Consider the following 25107-nt stretch of genomic DNA (forward strand, 5'->3'; position numbering starts at 1 on the left):
GAACAAAAGATGCTTGTGCATCTCTAGAAGGGAATATAATTTGTATTGGAACTTCAACATAAGACATCTGGATTCAGCTCCGGACCCAAGGTGTTCTTTGAAGATCCTTCCAACCATATGTGAGTGGAGTATCAATTAAAAAGCTCCAAAAGAACATTTAAACGAACCAGCTTCGTAACATGGGGTGGAGTCTGTTGGAAAGCACACACAATTTGCTCACACCACGTCACTGGGTCATTTAATGTTCTCCCAACTGCATGGGACTAGCTAATGAATAAGCAGCTCCCACACAGTACAAAAAGGCACCTGAGTTCCCATCTTCCTCCTCATTATTTCATAATAATCTCTTCAAATTCATCTCTAGGAGATTGCAGAGGCTGCTTTTATGCCTAATCACAAGGCTTTCAATCAATGCTAAGAGGCTTATCCTGATTCTTAAGGGTTGTTCTATGTACTGTCTGCCACCCCACCCCATTGGTAATATTAAGCCAAGAAGGGCAACATCCAGGCATCCATATTAGAGCTTCCTTTTCATTCTGCACCACAAAACAACTGGATAAAATTGATCACAATTCACAAAGCTTAACCGGTTAGCCAAAGGTCTTCACCAATCATATAATAGCGTGAAAGAGAAAGGAACACTACTCAAAGTATGATAAAAAATAGCATAATAGCATAATCCATTACAATATCTAACATCTTTTACAACAGCAACAATAAACTGTAATGCACTTTAGAAAAACCAAAAAAACAAAAAACCAGAATCCTACTCTTTACAATTTGGGGGGAGAAAGTATTTTTTATTGAATTTTATCCATATAGCCCCAATAACAAAACAAAACTTCATGAAGGAAACACTTACAAAAGAATCCAACACATCCCAAGGCTGGCATCGGATGCTGCATTCACAAGGATAAATGATAAAGCTACTTATCCAGATATTTGCAATAAGATACAGACAGGTAAATGTCTGTACCTTCATAAGAAATGAGAGAATGCTAGGTGTGGTGCACATTACTAGCATAAACCCATCACTGAAACAATGAATACTAAGAATAAAAGGCTCTATGTTACATCAAGTACAGTATTCTCCCTTCCCCAGTCAGTTAGATGCTACTTATCCCAAATTTCTTGAGAAGTGTGGAAGAGACAAATGTAAATTTTCTTTTTTAATGTATTCAACAAAATCCCACCAAACTGAGACAAAGAGGTTGTCTTTGTTTTAACAACCAATATGCTAAAAAATGGCCTTTTTAGCATGGCTGCACTATACAATCCAATGCTTCATTTTAGTTCAAAGCTTCAAGAGATATTTAGGGAGGGGGAAGAGAAGATTGCCAACCATCTCAGAAGTAGAGGAAGCGAAAAGGATGCGAAAGCAAAAGTGGGCAGCATTGCCGTTGATCCAGTCAATAAAAATAAACATACCAGCTAGAAATAAATGTTTCTGAAGCGTTTCCTTGCAACAGAAGATAAATTAGAGGGGCCTCTACTGGAAGCTGCACAGGGCCGAAAGGAACAATGGTTTGAGGCAATCCGACCATAAAGATGAGAACACATCCCCAAAGAAATTAATCAGCTGATGGGTTCACCATCACCAAAGGACCCAAGTTGCCTTTTTCAACTATTGGCTTAGCACTCAGAGGTCTCATCTTTTGGACAAATGTCTTCCTTGGGCCTGGGTTGATATACAACTTGTGTAGAATTTTCAATTGCACTTCTCAGACCTTAGTGACCTCTGAGACTTCCTTAATACAGAACATCATTTTGCTCTGCCGACAAAACCTCAGTTTCCTGGCTGCCTCTCATCTCTTCCATCCCTCTTGCCTAATCCGTTGTTTCATTTGGCACGTAGCAAACAAAGGGAAATTGCATCCCTGCTATGCTGGCACTGTTTAAAACTTTTCTTTTTCACTGAGGTGGTGGTGGTGGTGATGAGGGAAGCAAGAAACAAGCAGTCGGAGCTGCTCCTCCCACAACAACTCTGAGATAGGCTAAGCGAAGAGACTGTGACTGGCCCAAGGTCCCCCATTGAGTTTCATGGCTGAGCAGGGATTTGAACCCTGTCCTCCCAAGTCCTGGTCCAACACTCTAACCACTACATCATTCTGGCTCCCTATTCACCAGCCAGTCCCTAAGTACTACTTCTATCTCCATCCCATCCCTGCTTGGCTTGTCTCATTTAGATTGCAAAGCCGTTGGGTCTGCACAGAAACCAGCATTTAATTTCACTTTTTAGAAATTAAGTTATGGCATACTTTATATCTGGCCAGATTATGTGGAAAAGCCAGCCACATCTCTTGCCTTTGAGAGAAAACAGATGGGAAATATTGAGGAAATTATTCAGATTTGTACTGGCTACCATGTAAGTATTATTATTTTTTTGTGAGCCTTGAAGCAGTTACCCACCTCCATCAATACCAATTATAGGAGAATGAGAGCAACTGGGAACTCACACAGAGTTTGTTTCCTGTTATTATGGATAATTTTTTGATTATTATTTCTTTCTCCTACTTCCTAAGTCTAATTATATGGGAATGACATGCAAGCTTGCAGTAACACACAAAATCTAGTTAAGTGTGCTATTATGGCATTATTTACCAGCAATTCTGACAAAGGCTCAGATGTTAAAAAATGCTCCCCAGATGAGTTAAGGCAATTAATTCATTTGGATAATGTGCATGTAGTTGATTTTCAAGTCAAATAATGTCCTTAATACAATGCATCACTAGATTATCGCTTTGAGTATCTTGCATTTGTTTTTCTGTTTTTCACATTTTTTTCATTGTAGGCAATGATTCTCCATTCCTCCCCGATAATGATTTGTGAGTGATAGCTTTTAAGCATCTTCCTTTGTTTAAAACATGGTTTGTGTCGTGTTGACTGTGCCTCAATATTTCAATTCTTTTCTGTAGTTTGGCTGCTTTTTAATTATTTTTTAAAAATGCTTCTGCTTAATTTACATCCATTCCCCCATATTATATATATATATATATATATATAAATAAATAATCTTGAACTTGAATGAGTAATTTGAACAAAAGTGTAATGGGGTGATTTAGATCCCCCCAGAACTTTCTCCACAGGAATGACAATTGTCCCATTATATGAAATTAATGCAATCTCCATTTTTATTGGAACTCTGGCTTACCTTACAAATCACATCTTCATTTCAACTCAGGCCTGGCACTAGCACATGGCATAGCTCGGAGAGCACCAGGGCTCCATGCGGCTGATACTGAGCCTCTGGAGACTACTTTACTTTCCTTATTTTCAAATTTTCTTGGGCCTGGTGCTGACAGAAGCATCAGGTCTGGGCAGCTGAATTTACTATATGCAATGTATACACCGCAGGAACTGAACTGTGGGGCAATTAACATAGAACCAACAGGTCTAACTGCTCTCCTGTCAGTGCAGCAGCAAGGCCACCATGCCACTGATGCCTGAGCTCTTTCATGGTGGTGCCAGGTAGAAACTGGGCAGAAACGCCGATCCTAGAGCTCCTGGTCCTAGCAGGCAGACTTGCTCGTGTCATGTCAATTTTCCCACAACACAGAACCCACGGTATGTCTTTGAGACGCTGAAATTACTAGGGAAATTAGTAGTGGTTGCACTGGTGAGCAAATGTTGTAGGCCCAGAAATACTGGGTGAGCACTGCTGCCAACTATTAAGCCTGCCATTGTCATGGAACTCCACAAGGATGCTCGGCTCTGGGCTTCCTGAAACTTGGAACCACCACTGATTCAATTATTGACCAGAGACTATCAGCCAAATTACACATGATATCAAATATATTACTTAAGTTTTTTTGATTCTTAAAAAAACAACAACCTGAGAATTAGGGTTGCAGGAAGGAGGTGGCCTACACAAGACATGGTCCAAATTTAAATTCCCTTCCCTCGCCCCAAAAGCTGCTGTTAGCCTCAAGAGAAAAGCTTGTCTTGATGCCAAAGCACTTTTAAAAAAAGAAAAGAAACCAAGATCCTTTGCACTCTGCTGCCCCTTTCTTCCTACCTGAGGGTGGTCCTGACCTCTGCCTGCCTCTCAGAAACAGCTCGCCTGGATTCCATTAGCTTCCATTCACTGGGGTTGGAGGCTAAGACCAAGGCAAAAGGATTTCATGTGTGTCAGGGCTGGGGACCTTTTTTTCAGCCCAAGAGCTGCATTCTCTTCTGGGCAAACTTTCAAGGGTCACATACCAGTGGTGGATGGAGCCAGAGGCAAAAATGGGTGGAGCAATGAAGATAAATGTCGCAAGGGAAATTCTTCCACTGCCATAGTAGAAACATTCCCAAACTTCGAGAAAAAGGCAGCTTTGCATTTGAATATTACTTGCACTGTGGCAGTTGTTTTTGCACACCTCATCCATCTTACATTTTTTAACAAGGCCATGCTCCTTTTACTACGCAAGGGAATGAAATATGAGTTGCTCCCTCATTTTGTGTGAAAGCTAATAGAGAGATGAGCCAAGGTCACAATAAAAAACAGAATGCAGAATTCTATCAATACTTTACAGTTAAATGTTAAACTAAGTAAGCCATAATGCTATGTACCTCTTTCTCCATCATCATCACCCAATGATATATATTTTTTGTTCTTGCTATGCCAGCTTTCAATAGTACACAAGTAGCTTAGCCTCACCATGGCCATGTTCATTATTCATGTCTCTAGACAATATTCTTCCCATTAGCCAGAGGGCCACATAACTATACCCACCTGGGCTTCTGCTGTGGGCTTTCAAGACTTTGACCTTGAAAAATAGCCAGGACTTGGACAGATGAGGGAGGATGCCTTCTTATGAAGGCACTGGACTCAAGTCCTCATGGAAAGCCTGAACCTGACAGCTGGGAGCCACTGGAATCCAGAGCCACTGGAATCTCAAATAGCATCTCCTGAGCTGGACTCACTAGGGGAACTAGGGTCCTCTTGGCCAGCAACTTCTTGCACTCTCCAGCATATCAGATATGGGTCTCCAGTCCTACCTGGAGATGCTGGGGGTTGAATCTGAAATCATTTGTATGCAAAGCAGTGTTCTACCTCTGAGCTACAACCCTTTCTCCAAACTATAGATTGTTTGAAGCTGAACAGCCAAGCAAGTTAGGAAGCATGTTAGTTACCCCTGCATTCCTTGACATAAACAAAACCTAATAATAATGCAACTCAGTAGGGGGAGGGGGCTTTCCAGTGTTTTGCACTGCCTGCCCATTGGATAGAAGTGTAGGTATGCACTTGGCACAGTGAATTCCTGGCTGTCTAGACACAAGTTTCTTTCCTTGAGGCCAAGGTGGCTAACCTGGAAAAGCTGAGAGGTGCAGATAGGTTGGTGGACAAAGCCTTCAGGGACGTTAGAGCTGTGTCCCACTCCCAGGTTCATAGCTCCCCCACTGTCATAGAGAATGAGGATCTTGGGGAAAGAAGGCATCACTCTGAGGAAGAGGGAAATGGTCCTTTAGAAGGACCTATTCCTTGGGAGATGATAACACCCCTCCCAGGTTGAGTATACTTCTCTGGGGTGTGTGAAAATACTGGTAGTGGGTTATTTGATCATTAGGAACATAGGGAGTTGAGTGTGTGATGGGTGTACAGACCACAGGGTGATTTGCCTGTCAGGTGCAAAGGCTGCAGATGTTGCCCATCACCTAGACAGCCTGGTAGATGGTGCCAGGGAGGAGTCGGTGGTTGTGGTCCATGCTGGCACCAAAGGCAAGGGAAAATATAGTTGTGAGGTTCTAGAAGTGAAATTTAGTTTGTTGGGTAGGATGCTGAAAGCCAGGAGGCTCCAAGTTAGCCTCTGGTTCCATGTACAGAGCCAACTGGTACAGATCCCAAACATTTCCTAGATCTTGTACCAAGTTGTAGCCTACAAAGAAGCACTTGCCCACTGTATAAAAAAGTTTTTGCCATGTTTCATAAGTTGGATCCTCCTAACAGTTATGCCACTGGCCTTTAGCATCATGGCAAAGGTTGGGGGTTGGCAGCGCGACGTAGGGACCTCCTTTTGCTTTGCGCTGCCAAACACCCGCCCACCCACCCATTAATTAGGTGGTGTTTGGCCTTGCTTTGGACTTCAGTTGGTCGCCTGTTTTGGAATGGGGGCCAGGTAGGAATTTCCCCCAATGTGGCAGATTGGCTGTGGCCACTTGGTTTTTGCCTACCTCTTAGCAATCGTCACAACTTTGTAAGGTTTGGTGGTTAGGCATTGGTTTAGGGGAATGTGGGGAGGGGAGGTGCAGCCATCAGCTGCCCCTCCAATGAATAGGGTATTCTGTTAAAGGAATCCAGGGGTCTGGATCGTCCGTAGCCCAGAGAGGGGCTAGGGCCATGCCAGGACCCCCGGGAACCCCAGGGATGAGCACCAGTCAATATACACTGACGGAGATCCCCCTGCTGGTTGTTTACCCTTAAAGGCTTTCTGCAGGGTGGGGCAGGAGCCAGTTGTAGTTTTGATACCATTGCCTAAGTCAATACCAGTCCCATTTGTGTATTCAATAAAGTTGTGGCCAAAATTTGCCCATTAATATTTAAACTAAATTCTGTCTCCACTGTGTCTTTATTTCCATGAGGGATGGGTTTTGGTACTCAGAGCACAAAACATTGTTTTCTCTCACACCTAGGAAATGCTTTCTTGGTTTAATGAAAGATACCTACTTCATGCTGGGCTTTCCCAAGCCATATTGTCAGTCTGAAATTATAGCTTCATTTAGCTCTCACAAAGAGCAGAGTGCTTCACTGAGGGTATGTATGGTCAAGTCCTTCCCTAGTGAACAGTTGCTCAATCAGGAAGCAGCAAGAAGTGCAATTTTGTGCCCACTAAAGTGGATGGGAATAATAAAAAAACCATGGACCTCAATGGTGCCACAACAGCATCTGAAAACATCTTCAATAAATTCCTCTAGCTTAGGTTTAAATACTTAAACTGAGAAGTGTGGGAAATGCTTGAAGCACTGATGTCTGAGGGAGTGCCTGAGGGTTTGCTTTGTTTATACATGAGTAATTTAATTATTCATATTTCTCATATAAAAGCAGTTGGAATGCAAACTCTGACTCCATCTTTTCTTATAACATGAATAGCATAAGGAAGAGGTCAGTCAGATTTACTCATCTTTCTTTGTAAGACTAGGTGAACATTGATTAAGAAGAATATGCTTTTGAGAAGTGATTCTTTTTTTATACTGAACAACATGTTGTGGGGATGAGGAAGAAACAAAACAAGTCTTTCATGAATAGAACTAGGTATAAAGAGAAATGATCAATCAGTTTCTTTTTAATTTACTCAGTGGAAGAGGTGTTGACAAACAGTTGCCCAATTCCAGACAATGGAAGCTTGGCAGACAACACCGTTTGTGAGGTAACTCAGCAATAACCTTTCCAGTTTATGCCCTAGTATGTTCCTGAATATGTTCTTTAGCCCATCAGTAATAATGCTGTACTTCAGCTTTTTAGGGTTTCATCCACATGCTTGCTAATGACACATCATTAGTTTTGGGCCAATTCTAAGGCCAATTCATAAATATTATTATTAAATTGTATCTTGACCATTCAACATAAAACATTTCCAAGCTCGCTTACAACAAGATTGTAAAACAGAGTAAAAGAAACAGCAATCAAAAGAGAGAGAAATCAGCAGCATTAAAGCAATTTCCTCAGAGCTTGAATACCTGGTATTTGCGGCTGCAATCCTATTATTCCTAGGACAGCTTGTTTCCCACCTCTCACCTCCACTGTGAAGTGGAACAGGCCACATGTTGGGACCACCATGCAGTGAGTTCCTGCACCCCTGCTGGCCACTTTAATTGCTGTGGGATAAGTTACATAGCTTCATTAGAAGATCAGTAATTTCATACGTGTGTTCTTTAAAAACTCTCAGGTGGTTATCATCTTGGCCCAGGGATTAAAAAATAAATAAATTCATTTATCAATAAGGCCTAGAATGTCATCTCTTGCCACCATCATTTGCCTTGGCTCTACAGTTTTCAGGCACAATTATTTTCTCTGTGTCTTCTGCTGTGAAAACTGTAAGAAAAACACTGGGGCCTAATTTGATTAGTAGGTTCAGGTAGGTAGCAGTGTTGGTCTGACACAGTTGAAATAATAAATAAATAAATAATAGTCCAGTAGCTCCTTATAGACTAAGTTTGTTCTGGTATAAGCTTTCATGTGCATGCACACTTCTTAAGAAAGCTTATACCAGAAGAAACTTAGTTGGTCTATAAGGTGCTACTGGACAATTATTATTATTATTATTATTATTATTATTATTATTATTATTATTATTATTATTATTATTATTATTATTATTTTGATTAATAGAATGTCTGCCATCTGGTGGGCAGGGCATTTGTGTTGTGCTCTGGAATCGGCCCCTCCCTTCGGGAGTTCAGTTAAGTTCAGTTAGAGAGGCCAGCTGTCATTCTTGCCTCATCATGTTGTTTTAGTTTCTCTCAGACAGCATGTTACTGTGCTACAGTTTTCTTTATTTTTAAAGCTTTGTTTGACATCTACGTGAGCAGCTTACTTTGCTGAAAGAAAATAAACTCTGCTGAGAATGGTAGAATATTCTTAAGTGGGTGAGTGGGGGGATGTTCCCCATCTGACAAAAGGACTGATTTTTTTTTTATCACCCCATCCTCCACAACAAAAACAGCCACAAAGAATACATTCAGCTTCTCTAAACCTCCTTTTCCTTCTTTAGCACATCTTCCTTGCTTGCAATCCAAAGGTCCTGCTGCATCCCTAAACAGCTTCTTGCTTCTAAGGCATTAAAATATTTACATCTTCCATTCCCTTAAAGCAAAAGCAGGTATAGGCCCAAGAACTGCAGCTGACAAAATTGGACTGGATGGACCACTGGCTTATTCTCTTTTGGGAGATCTTTCAAAATAACTTCTGCATTCTTAAATCTCTCTATAGCATATGGTGAGTTTTGCGCAGTCAGATGGGCCTAGAACTCTGAAACATTTCCCATTAGCTTCCCGGCAAATCTATGAATTTCTCGCAAAACTCTGTGCCAGAAACCCATCAAAGGTGCAACTGAAATAGTTTGCGAACTTTAGCAAAGGCTTTAGTGAAAATGGTCAAAGTGTATAATGAAACCCCAAATGAGTCAAGTTTCACATGGTTGCAAATCTTTCTCCCAGCTATGATCAAAGGCATATTCAGCAAGGATGAGCCTTTGATAGTGCAAGACAGCACATCCCCTGAAATGTTCAAAGTAGTGCCCTGGGATTTTGCTGAGCAATTCCTGTTGGGAGTGTTGCAGCTAAACTTAGCAATGCTTAGTTTGGGGAGAGGGGAGGATGACAGGAATATGTCATATTTGCAGACCATTCTGCATTTCTCCAGGGGCAGCTTTTTAATTCCAAAGCCTTCACATCAAAGTTCAAAATGCAGTCTGAACCTAAATGCATTATGGAAGGGAATAGCTGCCTGTCATGTACCAATTACATTCCCCTTCCCCCCTTTCGTAGCTTCAGTCAACAAGCTGTAATAAGAAGTGTAACCAGAATTATTGCTCTGCTCCTTCAAAATGCAACTTTTTTACTTTAGGAAATAAAAAACGTCAGTATATTCAGGGGAAGAAAACATGTTACCACTCAGAAATCGGTTAGTGACCCGCATTCCAGCAATCAGGCTCCAGTGAAGTTGTAACATAAGGGAGTCGGGCATCTACCATCATCTGATCACAGAGAATGTATGCCTGCTTGTAGCCTAGGCTAGACAGTAGGCTGCTGCATTCAGTCTTGCCTGTCTTTATTTCTGTGACTGAAAGCAGACTTGCATATTGATGTGTTTTCAACTATAACAGAATGTCCTTCTGCTCACTCTGTAATGCCTGACTAGGTAATCGAACATATGGAGACTACATGCAGATCATCTGAGACAGGTGCTATCTGTCACCTTCTTCAGACTAGTTCAATGGCTTTGGCCTATGCGCTATTGGTATATGTTGTTGTTGTTCAGTTGTTTAATCATGTCCGACTCTTTGTGACCCCATGGACCAGAGCACGCCATGCCCTCCTGTCTTCCACTGCCTCCCGCAGTTTGGTCAAAGTCATGCTGGTAGCTTCAAGAACACTGTCCAACCATCTCGTCCTCTGTTGTCCCCTTCTCCTTGTGCCCTCCATCTTTCCCAACATAAGGGTCTTTTCCAGGGAGTCTTCTCTTCTCATGAGGTGGCCAAAGTATTGGAGCCTCAGCTTCACGATCTGTCCTTCCAGTGATCACTCAGGGCTGATTTCCTTAAGAATGGATACGTTTGATCTTCTGGCAGTCCATGGGATTCTCAAGAGTCTCCTCCAGCACCATAATTCAAAAGCATCAATTATTCGGTGATCAGCCTTCTTTATGGTCCAGCTCACACTTTCATTTCAGATCATTTCTTGGTCCAGATATACAGTACCACAGCCTTGGACCACAAACTCTGGGATTCCAGAGCACTACACTGTCCACAATAGGCCCTATTGAATAGGGCCATCTGAATCCAAGAACTAGAAGAAGAAGAAGAAGAGTTTGGATTTGATATCCCGCCTTTCACCCCCCTTCAGGAGTCTCAAAGCGGCTAACATTCTCCTTTCCCTTCCTCCCCCACAACAAACACTCTGTGAGGTGAGTGGGGCTGAGAGACTTCAAAGAAGTGTGACTGGCCCAAGGTCACCCAGCAGCTGCATGTGGAGGAGCGGAGACTCGAACCCAGTTCCCCAGATTACAAGACTACCGCTCTTAACCACTACACCACACTGGCTCTCAAGTGACTCCATGGTCTGCATCAACTTCATTGCATATATTCCCTGATGGTTTGCCACTCAAAGAAACACAGACTGAAGAGATCACAGAAAATTGTAAAAAAATCAAACCCCAAAACTGACCAAAACAGAAATATAGATACAAGATGAATCTTGGGACCCATGCACAGCCCTACCATTTATGTTGTTTAGTCAATGTTCTATTTCCGCTTACATGGACTCTAGACAAATAAATGTATTTATCATGTAAAGGTTTCTCAATACCCTTTACGTTCACAGTTACTTAGTCCCTAATGCATGCCCAGGACTCCAAGTACTTAAAGACAGCGCTTTTGTCGACTCTGGTGAAAGACATAATACAACAGTTACAGTCACTCACAGATACACATGCATATGTCTTCTTGACTGTTGATCAAGCAGAGAAGGCATTATTGTGCTGAATTTGTATCACCAGGTACATTTCCATAGCAACAGACAGTGATATCACTAACAGGATTATGGTCCCACTCAGGCAGGGAATGTGGCATGCAGAAAACCTGTTATGAGAAACAATGTCAAAAGTGTACATGAATTATCAATAGTAAATCCTTCTGACTAACAGAAGGTTCATTAAGAGGCAAGGATTAAGAGGCAAGCACTCAAAGGTGGCCTTGTAAACCCACAAGGTTTCTCTTTGTTAAGAGATTTGGCTTTTGGCTATTCTTCAGACTTGCAGCCTCAGACTCAAGCCTCTCTGGTGATATTACCAGCATCTCTGGGGTGATTGTACATTTCCACATTTCTTTCCACTGTTGTCATGGACAAATCTGCTGACCTCTCAGCAAACTGCCTCATTAAGCCTCTCATTAACACAGGTTATCTCCCATTAGTGGCACAGTGTGCTGTTCCCATGGGATGACTTCACAATGACTGAAAAACAACCAATTTCCTCACCTGTCCTAAATTTCTAAATCCTGGAGCTCAAGTGTGCTTGGTAACTGCACAGGCTTAACTGGATTCTTTTTTTCTTTTTCTTTTCAAACTGTGGGGGTTTCAGACCTTGGTGGGAAATTGTGCTGTGTTTAGAGGAAGACATTTTACACAAACTCGTGTCCTGTCCTAGTTGGGTCCCAAGTTGCTGGGGAACTTTCAGACAGCAGAGCTACCACAGACAGCAGCAATATCCAAGGCCAGTCTGAATGAAATCCATTCTCAGGCAAACAGTGGTTCAAGCAAGAAGCAAATTGATGAGCAGTCCAGGTAAGCAGAGATTCAAGGAAGGGCTCAGGCAAGTCAAGGGAAAACCTGAGTTCTGCTTCTAGGCAACAAAGGTCAGGTGCAAGGCACAATGCTAGTAGAAAAACATTATTCCAGTAGCTCTTCCAGCCTGGCACTGAGGCTTTTGAGCTGCAGCTGCTGGAGCCACACCCAGGTTCAAGCTGAATTCCACCAGCTGTTGTCAATGAGAGCTCTCCTCATGAGAAGGACCTTACTTGTGAGGAGACATTGACTCCTGAGGAGTCTTTGATTGACTCCTGTAATTTTTTCTTATGGAGTAGGATTCCACCTGCTGTTTAAGGTGCTGTTGCTCATGTAGGCTCAGGTCCCATTCAACCTCAGATTTTGCTTCAGAGGCTGAATGCTCCTGCTGTGCTGATGACCTCCCAGAAGCCTTGTCTGAGAATCCTGGTTCATCCTCGTCCTTAGGGCCTCAGCCTTGCCAAGTCGACTGCTCAAAAAACAAACTTATAAACAACAGGCAGTCCAACTTATTGTAAGGGAAGGCAGTTTGGTTGGGATTATAAATACACCAAGCTAAATGTAAATTGGGGATTAGGAAGAGGTCACAGAGCAAAACAAAAGGTACAGACTAATCAGAAGTGGACTGGGGTTTAAAAAAAGCTCAAAGGAAGGTGACCTGATTAAAAGGGCAGCGGAGAAAGGGGTTTAGGCAAAAAGAGACCAATCCGAGGGAAGGTTATCTTCATCCGCTGCTTAAATTCAAGAGGAACAGTATGTGTGGAGAGTGAGGGTGGGAAACAACAGTGCTAGGGAAGCTGGTCAAGGCACGGTGTGATCAAAGGAAGTGGCCACTATGTCTGCAGCAGGGACAGAAGCCTGTATCCCTCCAGATACTATTGGACTCCAAGCTCCAGTAGTCCCAGCCATTGTGCCTAATAGTCAGGGATGACAGTCTAACATCTGGAGAGCTACAGGTTCCCCACCCTTGTCTTAGGCCTTAAGAAAGGAATTCTTCCAGTTGTGTCTTCTTTTGTCACTTCTGCATTACAATTATTTCTCAAGAATGCCTTCATCCCTGGTTATGAAAGCAACAACAACACTCTCTTAAAATAAGCTGTTCTATTAAAAAATGAAATTGGTAAATGTGTGCTGGAGCAGGCCTTTGAAACTTGCAGTGAATTTTACCACCACCCCAACCTGCGATTGTGTGCCTCTCTGCAGCTGTCTGTGTATGTGATGACCTCCCTCTTTCCCTGCTTTCATCAGGACATACAGTCCTATCTCGTTCCATTTCCTCTGGTATTTAATATGCTCTTCATCTTTATGCAAATGAATATTTAATTATTTATAAGTCGGCCCATGCTGCTCTATTTTACATGCTAACATATCCATGATTTATTAAACAATGTGGCATTGCATAAAAACCTGCCCTGTCAGTAACATTGATACCCTGAAAGGGGAACAGTAAGCCTTGTCCTAAAAGATGCAAATGTCCTGGGAAAATATTAAGAAACCATTAGAACACAAGGCACCAAATAGACCCAACAGCTTCTATTGTGCCAAGACACATTTATTTTTTTCAACGGAGGGAACCATTGAATGTCAGGGGAGGGGCCTAATTGGCACAGCTCCACTTCCTAATAATGCATTGACAGATTGTGTGAGCACTTCACCTGAAAAGGGCTACTGCAATTATTAGATTTTCATACACACAGTGGCTGCTTCTGCCCCTTTCACTTGACTTGAAGGATGATTAGGCCAAACATCTGAGTCAGATTTTTTTTTTTTTTGCAAACTCACATAATATTAGCAGGCATTTTATGGCAGACAGTCTTTTTTGTTCTTATTCTTATTCAAAGCACTGGATCAGAAAACAACGTATCCCAAGCCTCCTTCACGAGTCCTGGGATGTCATGCTCAGTATAACAGATCATTCAAAGTTTAAAACAGTCGGGTTTTGAATTAAATCAGTGTTTCAGGGGAAAATGATCTCCTCTGATCTGTGGGACAGATCTCGGATATGCTACTGAAACGATGAGTGCAGCAAGTAGCTCCTTCGTGACAATAATTGACATAACTAAGGCATTTTGAACCAATGATTTCTTTCCCTCTCCAGAGCAGCTGTAGCAAACAATGCATACACATTTCAGTTCGCTCATCAATGTTTAATGTTTGTTTAGGCTGTATTTGTAATAATCAAAGGGTAGCAGCAAAGTGAATTGGGTAAAAATCTTCTCAGCTGTATCTCCATTGATTTCAGCAGTTGCTCTGTCATACGCGATTGTTATAAAGGACTATGAGAAGAGCACTTGCACAGCACCTTGAGAAGTCTGGCATCATTGGGGTAAGTGCACGCCACATTTAAGAGCAGAGCAGCAGGAACACTGAACAAGCAATGAGAAGGATGAGAAGTGAGGCTCTGTGGCGCAGGGTATATAAAACAAGGGAGGCAGGATTTGTGGCTTTTCAGCTGCTGAACTCCCATCATAGAATTGTAGAGTTGGAAGGGACCTCGAGGGACATCTAGTCTAACCCCCTGCAATGCAGGAATAATCTCCAGCAAGCACAGGCACTGATGAGGGATGATGGGAGCTGTAGTCCAACATATGGAGGGCCACAGGTTTGGCATGGGGGAAAATTTGCACCTCCTGAAAGAAATGCATTCTTTTGAATGTTGCCCTTCTCTACATTTTGCAATGCTGCTCTCCAGTGAAAACAAAATGGCCACACAAAGGTGTACATTGGGGAAACGTGTGCATAAGAATAAATGTATTCATGGGAGAAAAGCACTAAAATGCATTATATTAAGCAAAACTGAATACAAATATATGCATATTATGAGAAATGTGCATTAAAGAGTTGGCTGTTGTTTTTAGAAAGGGCAACCAAACACTGGAGCAAAGCCACAACCCCAGATTGCTCACATGCCTCTCATGCAAATGTTACACCAATGCCCCACTTCCAAATTCTGGAGTAAATAAGGACACTTGGTCTGCTAGTGTGCCATACTTGCAATATATCTTTTGATGGGGATCACACCTACCTCTCCAATTCTATGACTTTCAAACATTTGCAGAAGTGGAATCTCATTTTCAGTTAAATTAAATAGGACTTGGGTGTAATGCATAAAAGACCCATTAGCTTTCATCTGTTTTAAATTCTGTGTAGCTTTTTCGCAGGAAATCAAATGAAAAAGGGATTGATTGCCTATAGCATCTATCTTAAACTGCGTTGAAAATCTCACTGTGAGTGTGTGCTGTGACTGGTGACATCTATGTGATAGATTACAGATCCAGATGTGATATGCTGTATTTTTCAAGGTCTCTTGACAGCCTTCCTTGCACTCTCTCCATTAATCCAGTTCACCGAGCAGTTTCCAACAGGAACTATTTTTTAAAACTGCTGTGTTAAAGAATTGTAATCCTCTTTCCACCAAAGAAGAAATTCTTTCCCCCCTTAAAAAATATTCTGGGCTGCGCATCAGGATGACCAATAATTTCAAGCATCATTTTGCACCTTTGCTGTTCTAGAAGGGATTTCTGGTTATTGTTCCTTCAGTCAGATTGTCTCCTGATGGGAATTATGCCTCCCTCCTTCCTCTCTCTCCTGCCTCCCATAATTCTCTTTAGCTCTTGGCTATATACTTTCCCCTCCAATGCCTTACTTCCTGTTCACCTGCTCAGCTACAACAAAGCCACCAAATGTGGTGTTCCTAGTGTTGGAAGTACAACAGAGACCATTCAGTGTATGACTTAAAGGGCTATTTTTGCTATTAGTCTGGGTGACAGCATGCTCTGATTGTATGGAGATTCTAGTCAGTTGTGAGTTAGCTGTCAGTGAAAAAGACAGTTGAGATCTAGGAGCTGGAGAGGGGGGTAAAGTGGTTCTGAAGGAGTCCATACCCCACGCCCAGTGTAGACCTGAACCCTGTAAAGAAGGGAAAACCTCTGGCTATTTCTTCTAGAGTTATATGCTGTTCTTAATCAGTTTTCCTCAGTATTGTCAGTTTCTTTTCTCTCTGCTTTATTCCAATTGCTCTTTTAACATCCTTTGAGCCCTATTGTATTGTGAATAAGATAAATAGCAGATTGCTCAGCTTTGATTTTGACTTGTGTCCAGTTTTACAGAGCCCATGGAGGGCAGGGGGAGAGTCAGTTGCAAAGGAAAGGCCATTTCCTAAACCACATTGGACTTGCTGCTTGCGAGAGCGGAAACTGGTGGAGCAGCTCTCCCCCACCTCTATCCCCACACTATTGGTACTTGGTTGTCCTTTTCACATTCTCCCCCCTTTTGGTTTCAATGGAAGGTAAAGGAACTATGCCAGCTCTGGAGGCTGCCATCATTTTTCTCTCTGGGGGGCTTGTATGGGGAATGAGAGGGCTTTGAATCACATGGATCAAAGAATTTTCCCAACCCACTTCTGACACATCCCTTTTCATTCCCTACCACTGTTGGACAGTGGAGTAGTGATGGTTGCATGGCTATCTGAAGTCTCAGAACCATTTCCCATTTCATTGTACAATTAAACATTATACTTAACAGCTCCCTCTCTGCTTGCAGAGAAAGTGATCCAATAACCAATAAACACACTTCCTGGGAGCTTATAACTGCTCCACAATTTTCTTTTATATCAGCCCAGTATATTTCAGGTTTGGGCTCCTGTGATCAAGAACTTGTGACATTCCTATCATTGTGCTTCATACCATGCATCCTATTTCCTCTCTTCTCTTCACACCTCACCGTATTCCCTGTATAAAAAGGTAAAGGGACCCCTGACCATTAGGGGTTGTGGCGCTCATCTCGCTTTATTGGCCAAGGAAGCCGGCGTACAGCTTCTGGGTCATGTGGCCAGAATGACTAAGCCGCTTCTGGTGAACCAGAGCAGCGCACGGAAATGCCGTTTACCTTCCCACCGCAGTGGTACCTATTTATCTACTTGCACTTTGACGTGCTTTCGAACTGCTAGGTTGGCAGGAGCAGGGACCGAGCAATGGGAGCTCACCTCGTCCTGGGGATTCGAACTGCGACCTTCTGATCGGCAAGTCCTAGCCTCTGTGGTTTAACCCACAGTGCCACCCGCGTCCCTATTCCCTGTATACCCTGTTCCTAGAGCTCAATCTTGATCACTGAGATCTTCTGAAGCGGCACTTTGGATGGTCTCATATATCCCTTTGTTCAGGTGGCCTTTACTAGAGCCTTTAGTGTGGTAGATTCTGCCCTGTGCAAGTCCTCCCCTATAGAAGTTGGGCAGCAGTCACCCAGCTTTCTTTTCCACAACTTTTGAAAACTCTACTGCTTAGACAGAATGTTGGAATGCGATTTAAAATGAAAGAAACAAAACAAAAACCAACCACGTTTTTTACTGATGTTATTGTAACATTATGCTTTTATGTTGTATACCGCCTTGCTACAATTTTAATGAAAGTGCAGTTTCTAAATATTTAAATATAAACAAAAACATACAGTGCTTTTTGTAGCTGAGCTTTCTCTGAGAAGTCAGAATGTTCCTGAACAAACATTATTTTAATCGGTGACCCTTTGTTTCCAAAGCCATGATCATAATCACATTTATTGATTTCTGCACCGTTCCTATTGAACATCTTCATGAGAAAGTGCCACTAAACATTAACATCACTAAAGGTCATGCAAATATCAGCTTTTGCATTCATTAGAAAATAAGAATGTTAGTCAACTAGGGATGCTTGAGGAATTGGATCTTTATTACCTCCAATATGATCTGGAGGCAAAGGCAATCATTGTCTACTAACCATGAGGCTATGTTGTACTTCCACTATCAGAGGCTTTCTACCTTTGAATAGCAATGCTGGGAATCGCAGATGGGCAGAGTGGTGATGATCACATGTCCACCTTGCAGGCATCTGGTTGGCCACCTGTAAGAATGGGACGCCATTGGCCTGATCCAACAGGTACATTTTACATTCTTATGTCTTATGTTTTCAACTGACCTGAGTCATACATCCTGGACTAACACACAGGCGGGATATCCACCTTTTTCACTTCTTTGTATGTTGCAGCACAGTTCTTGGCTCAAAAAAATATTGAAATTGTGCATTTTTAGTGAAAACATTTCCAAGTTGCTCATTTAAAAACATAAATGCAAAAATGTGTAATGCAGAAACAATGTGGACATATCAAGACAGCGATAGCTCTGAGCTCACTAAGTAACAGATTCAGTAGCTAAAGAATTGAATGACATCGAGATTGGAACTTGGAGACCTGCTTTTACACCAATATGAATGATCAGGAGATAGACTCGAGGAGTTTTCCATTCTTGAATAAACCCCTTCAGATCCAAGGCTACTGATCATGGATGAGTATGCTGATAACCCAGTTGCTAACTTCCAAGGAAATAATTTCAGTCCGACACCTAATTTGTTCAAGCCCCTATGTAGCATCTTTTGGTGGAACTCAGGAGGCTACAGGCAGACACTTCACATTCCCCGCCCCACAGTGCAAGTGGGAGAAAAAGGCAATAAATGATGGATTCATAAACACACTTGGAAAAGCAGTGAATGGGGGGGGAGTCCAAATTCCAATGATGATTCTTCTAGAAAGAGGTGTTGTACAGATAAAGTGAAGAAATCTAGCAGAATAATGAAAACAGAATCTGAATTGCAAGCAGGAATTCAAGCCAGCTTCCCTGATATCCTTCCAAACTTCAGTTTCTTTGCTGGTAGGTCCCATCTGCAGGCTACAGATAGAATTCCTGTCTCCAGTAACCCAACTAGTGCACCAATTATGGCATTCAAATCATAAACTTCCTTTTCCAAAGCATTGATTCTGCTAAGGATTCCCTCCGCTGTTTGTTGTGTCAAGAGAATTGGTCACGTAAAACTTCCCATGGTGAAAGTTTCATTTTGTTGTGGCCAAGTCTATTATGCTACAATTGTTATTGCACATTGTTGAGGTTTTGTTATATGGAGGAAGCTGCAGTTGCCTGGAAGCCTATGTATCAACTCCTAACAAGTCCAAATAAACTAACTATTTAGGCTAAGCTTTCATTACAGGAACATATTACATATGTTACATTTCTTGCACAGTCGCCATTTAAGGAACTAGGGCAATTCATATCTGATAAATTAATTGTATCTTGCCGCAAATGCTTTTCACTTAGCTCCATTTACCTTGCTCCAGTTGCTCCAGTTACTGATTCACAACAGTCCAGTATATATTTCTGGACTAAATTTGTTAATGGAGTTCTGGACGATTTATTTGAAGCACTGCGGGTCTGTGCTTGTGTGGTAACCATATCAAGACTGATATAACTGCAGAGTCTCCTTCAGTCGAGATGAACTTCTATTCTTTCCTTATCAGCTAAATGCTGAACACTGAGTCGAAACAGCTGCTCTCCCAGTGCCTGTCCTCCAGTTAAAATATATGGCTTTTAAGTCCATGTAAAAGAAATGCGCTCCTTGCCTGTTGTTGCAATTATCAATAACAGCTGAGTCAACTGACTTTAAAACTATTCAAAAAACAACAAAAACAAATTAAATCAGACTGTGGAGCTAAAGGACAAGTAGTCTTCGTTGCCGCCATCTTCACCCGGAAGTCAGAAACGAATAATGATTTATGTTATGCCCTGCCCCTTTTTAAAATTTGCAAAATGGTGCAGTGATAACATGTTACAAAGGTTCTTCAGGTTTTTGTCGGGATTCAAAACCTTGCATATTTTGTTTGCTCAGATATGACAGGGAAACAGTGTTTGGACTAGAAGACAAGATTTAAACAAGTCTGACCCAGACACCTAAAGGAACTTCTTTCACTGTACAGTCACACCTTGGGTTGAATGTGCTTCAGGCTGAGCGTTTTCAAGTTATGCTCCGCGGCAACCTGGAAGTAATGGAGCACGTTAACTCCTGGGTTTCGTCGCTCGCGCATGCGCAGACACTCAAAATGACATCACACGCATGCATGGAAGCGGCAAAACACGACCCGCACGTACGCAGTCATGTCTTACTTTCTATTCAGGATGTAACCGGGACTCCGGAACTGATCCTGTTCGCATCCCGAGGTACCACTGTATTAAGATGCCCATGTATTAATATTAGCAGGGTGGCTTCATGGTTTCACCTATGGGTGGGGCACATGGAATGGTGGTAAAGGACAGAATAGGGCCTTTTCCATGGTGACACCCCAACTATGAACTCTTTGTTCCCTGAGATTTGGTTGGTGCTGTTGTCAGCTATCTTCTGACACTTTAAAAAAATAATAATCTATTTCCCCCAAAATTTTACCGGAAATTCACCATACCATCTTCAATTCTCTGAAAAACCCTTTTCTGCCTCACAATCCCAACTGTTTGTGTGTGTGTGTGTGTGTGTGTGTGTGTGTTTTCTTTCTTTTCCAGATTCTCTGGGGAAAGTACTGCCACAACTGTTGATACTAAACTGCTGTGAAAGTTTTTGAATGATGTTGACAAGAAAATAAAGCAAATCTTGCAGGGAGGAGCACACAGTGTTGGCTCAAACAGCCCATACTGAACTGCAAGGAGAGTGACTTGACCTTACTCTATTTTTATAGCTGTAAGGAATTATTGCCTTCCCCTTAATGTCTGCCTGTGTTACAAGGAGAGACTTGTAGAGTACTGACCTTGTAGCTCAGCTAACCTTATCACTGAGTAATTATTACAAATGAGCTTTCATGGGCAGTGCAATTAGTTGAGACGCAGGAGTGCTGATCCCACAAAGAAAACAAAATGGCATTTCTGTGCAATTCTCAATAATTTCCCCTCCTTCATTTCCTCTTTTCTTTTGTTCTCCTTTTGTTCAATGTTATGAAGAGTGCCATTGTTTTCCACATCTGACAAAAGAGAGAGAGAGAATGCTACAAGCAACAACATATTGAGGCACAATGGAGTCTGGTCCATTAGGATGAGCGGAGCCTTGCTCCACCCATGTTATTCTGTCCTCAGCCAGCTACCACCTTCCTGCCTTTAGCCCTTGCTGTCAGCGTCTTTCTCCTTATTCTAAGGCCACGTTCACACCATACATTTAAAGCACTGTGATGCCAATTTAAACAGGCATGGCCTCCCCCAATGAATTCTTTGTAGTTTGCAAAGCAACCATTCCCAGAGTTCTCAGGGCAGAGGGTTTGACTGTTAAACCACTCTGGGAACTGTAGCTTCATGAGGGGAATAGGGATCTCCTAGCAATTCTCAAGAAGGCTGATCGCCGAAGATTGATGCTTTTGAATTATGGTGCTGGAGGAGACTCTTGAGAGTCCCATGGACTGCAAGAAGATCAAACCTATCCATTCTTAAGGAAATCAGCCCTGAGTGCTCGCTGGAAGGACAGATCGTGAAGCTGAGGTCCCAATACTTTGGCCACCTCATGAGAAGAGAAGACACCCTGGAAAAGACCCTGATGTTGGGAAAGATGGAGTGCACAAGGAGAAGGGGACGACAGAGGACGAGATGGTTGGACAGTGTTCTCGAAGCTACAAACATGAGTCTGACCAAACTGTGGGAGGCAGTGGAAGACAGGAGTGCCTGGCGTGCTCTGGTCCATGGGGTCACGAAGAGTCGGACACGACTAAACGACTAAACAACAAAAGCAATTCTCAGCACTCTTAACAAACTGTGCTTCCCAGGATTCAGGTGGGGGGACCTTGACTGATTAAATTGGTATCATAGTGCTTTACATGTATTGTTACACACCATCCCAATTTCCAAGTGATGTGAGGGGTTGCAGGTTCACCTGCCAGAGTCTGTGTTTCCTTTTGGAACAGCGAAGCACCACAGAGACTTGGGTGTCTTTATGATATAGAGTTCTATTTACACATATATACAACCTGCACCTAGAAGGAGGGATTGTAGAGCATTCACATCCTATGCAAGTCTGGCTTTCTCCTTAAGGGCAGCATTAGATTCAAAGGACAGCAAAAAGCCATCCTCTGTGTCTCTTAGTCCCAGCCTACCATTCCAAGCTCCCATGGAGTTCTGCCCTTCCTTCCGCTTCTCACTGCTAAACAACTCCAGGGACCTCCCCGCAGCCTACATCATTCAGTGTTGAAACCCTTAACCTGGCCTTTGCTTCTGCCCACTAGCACCCAGGAAAGAAGGAGCCTCACCCCCATTGACTGGCTTGCGTACTGATGGTTTCCTCGATGGGCCATGCTAATGGATGAACTGGCTTGGCTCATAGGTAAAGGTAAAGGGACCCCGGACCATTAGGTCCAGTTGTGGCCGACTCTGGGGTTGCGGCGCTCATCTCGCTTTATTGGCCGAGGGAGCTGGCGTACAGCTTCAGGGTCATGTGGACAGCATGACTAAGCCACTTCTGGTGAACCAGAGCAGCGCACGGAAACACCGTTTATCTTCCTGCAGGAGCAGTACCTATTTATCTACTTGCACTTGACATGCTTTCGAACTGCTAGGTTGGCTCATAAGCATAACTAAATCCAGGGGGTTTCCATGTTTGGCAAAGTTGATTCTAACTTTTACTACATCCTGGAATTTAGGTGAATCGAGCCCCCACACAAACCCAATTTCCTAATAGTATGGTGTGGATGTGGCCTTTGTGTTGCCCTTGTAGAACTCAGCAGGTGGATGGGGACAAAACTAGAATTAGTTGTCTCTGCTTGTCACTGAATCTAGGTCCACTCCTCATTGGTTGTACCTGCTTTTGGCCTTCCTGCCTTCTGCACTGCCAGTCCTGATGGTCACTTGCCATCACTGGTCAGGCATAAATAGGGATTGGGGGAGGGTGTGAGGGAATAGGCGTTTTGCAGCAATCTCACATCAGGAACACAGTGCGCTCCCTTGTCTCTTCCAATGTCCTTTCAGGAGTGGAATACCCTGTATGAATTCGGAAGCAGATTTGGAAAATGACCAAAACCCAAGTGGAATTAGTTGGAGCCTTTCATGGAAGGCCAAAACAAAATCTATTTGCTTAGCAGCTGAGCTGTGGGGGGGGGGGGAGTACTTATGTTTTTATTGTAATGAAAAGCATCCAACAAATCTGAGCTAAGCAAGGAAATATTTACAGTAACAGGAATTATATCTGCATGGTTTAACAATAGATATCTGTGATTAGAATAATTTACATAATGTTTGAAATTCTGAAATTGTCATAATTTTTGAAAACCTGAGAATGGGTGGAGAGCCTCCATGATAGGCCTCCATGCCAGGAAACTCTGTCAGCCATGTACAAAGCTCTCTCTATGGCATCTGGAAGAACTGTGTATTAAGTGGCACTATGCATCACCAAAGGCACCACTTGCGAGAGAGAATTTTGTTGTTGCCTTTGTTATTTCAGCCGCCTAAGTTTCATTTTTATGATCCTCAAATCTGCTGTTTCCATTATCTGACTACAATAAACAAAACTACAGAGTAGATTTTTAAATGTTGGCAGTCATTTGGATCATATTCCTAAATGTATACTAAAAGCAAAAACATGAAGATGCATCACACCACCATGCTTTAACACTGCAGATCGGGCTGTAAGTCATTGCTATTCTGCTCTATTTATAACTTCCGAAGTAGGCATGTTTTGCTCATTCTGCTACCAAAGGAGATAAAGTCAGGGAAATCAGTCTGCCCAGCAACTTTGGCATCTTTATTTTAATTAACTTGAAGATCAGCTGAGGTTTTACAATGCACTTTGAACGTGCAAGCTCAGCTCTTGCAAGGCTTTCCCTAATTTCCATTGGCATTGTTTAGGGAATCTCAATAAAACTGGAAAAGAAGAGGGGGAAAGAGGAGAAAGGATGAGTTTTCAAAGGGGTAGGGAGGTTAGATCACCAGTGAGAAAGGTATGGTGGCTTCACAAAAAACCTGCCTCATGCAGACTGCTCAAAATAGCTTCTGCACAACAACTGCTACAAGCAGTGAATCATTTGAGGCTTGCCACACAGGTCGGTTCGCAATGAATAGTTTGAAAATGTCTTTGCAGTGTACAATATAAAAGCGACATGCATTAAACCAAAAATAGAACAAAAAACCAATAAAACAACAATGTAAAAACATATAAAAACAAATTTAAAAAATGATTCCGTGGATTCATACACATAAAACATGGTCTGAAAAATCTGGGCAGAGAGAGAAGCCTTTACAGGGTGTCTGAAGCAACTTATGGTTGTTGCTTCGCATACGGCAGAAGGGCATTCCACAGTACAGGGGCAACAGTGGAAAATGTCTGTTTCTGGCTGGATCTATACAGAAAAGAAAACGCTACGGAAAAAAATCTATAGAAAAAAAGTTCCCAAGGCAATCTGCCATTGATTTTGGATTCTGCTCTATAGCTCCATCTTCTGTCACATGTTTATAACACATTTTAAACACTATAAATTGACCTATGTAGCTGAGTCCTCTGGGTCACCGCCCTATGCAGTGTGCCATGAGTAGAATTTCACCAGATGGGCAGCTTAGGTGAGGACTGAAGAAACTGCATATGTGAAGAGGTTCTTCAACCATCCCTTGAAGTAAGAGAGTTGCTTTAGATAATTGAGTTGGTAAAGTAGGTAATTCACTTTTGTAGGAACTTAAAAAAAAAGGCAATCACACCAGTCTTTGAACCTAACTTCCTTTTCTGTGGGATCTGGCTGTTTAGCATAACTCCTGCCTAAGATGCCATAACAACACTGCTGGCTTCATTTGATTTCCTGAGCTCCATAACCAAGAAGGTTGGCAGGGTAGTGGGGAGGGAAATATTAATTATTTGGAGATTTCCACTGTAACAGCAGGGTAGCCTCTGTATAAGCAATCAGCTATAATGGTAAACCAAGGGAAAGCCAACATAGCTGGAAGATGGCAGAGAAATCTAGCAAAGCAACTCATTCGTCACCAATTAAAATGCACAAAAAGCCATCATCCCTGTAATAATCTTTCTGGGGTTAAACCCAATCTGCCAAGGCATATTCATAATTCATTGACCATTGTTTTCTCACTGCTGTTTAGAAGCCCACTGCAGCTGGAAAGTGAAACCATGAACATTGTGGTGACATGGTGAATTTGTGTGTGTTATCAAAGGGGGAGTGATTAGAGATAAACTGAGAGTCTTACATTCCAACATATAATCTAGTGATCCACAACTTGTTGTTGCCTTAACACTTCTACTTGGTGTTAGGAAGGTTTTGTTGCTTCTCCTCTTCCTTTTATTTTTTTTTTAAAGAGAAAAAATAATC

The 25107-nt window shown here is 42.4% G+C and overlaps 2 long non-coding RNA genes across 5 annotated transcripts in view; one reads left to right on the top strand and one right to left on the bottom strand.

The window, feature by feature from the left end:
* The window catches only part of LOC308588401, a 29312-nt gene extending 18157 nt beyond the window's left edge, over positions 1-11155 (bottom strand). The window contains exons 1-2 of the long non-coding RNA XR_014008713.1: positions 11123-11155; positions 7660-7797 (exon numbers count right to left, since the gene is read on the bottom strand). This is a non-coding gene — a long non-coding RNA (uncharacterized lncRNA). The remainder of the gene's footprint in view (positions 1-7659; positions 7798-11122) is intronic.
* Positions 8364-23327, top strand: LOC308588382. 4 transcript variants are annotated; one of them, XR_014008680.1, is made up of 4 exons: positions 8364-8568; positions 11780-11982; positions 14225-14308; positions 20333-23327. It is a non-coding gene; the product is annotated as an uncharacterized lncRNA (long non-coding RNA). The 4 variants fall into 4 exon arrangements; XR_014008681.1 differs by having other exon boundaries at positions 11846-11982; XR_014008682.1 differs by lacking the exon at positions 8364-8568 and having other exon boundaries at positions 11850-11982; positions 22769-23327.
* Positions 23328-25107: the final 1780 nt, after the last annotated feature.

Source organism: Podarcis bocagei (genome assembly GCF_964188305.1).
Source record: "Podarcis bocagei genome assembly, chromosome: 5".
Classification (NCBI taxonomy): Eukaryota; Metazoa; Chordata; class Lepidosauria; order Squamata; family Lacertidae; genus Podarcis; species Podarcis bocagei.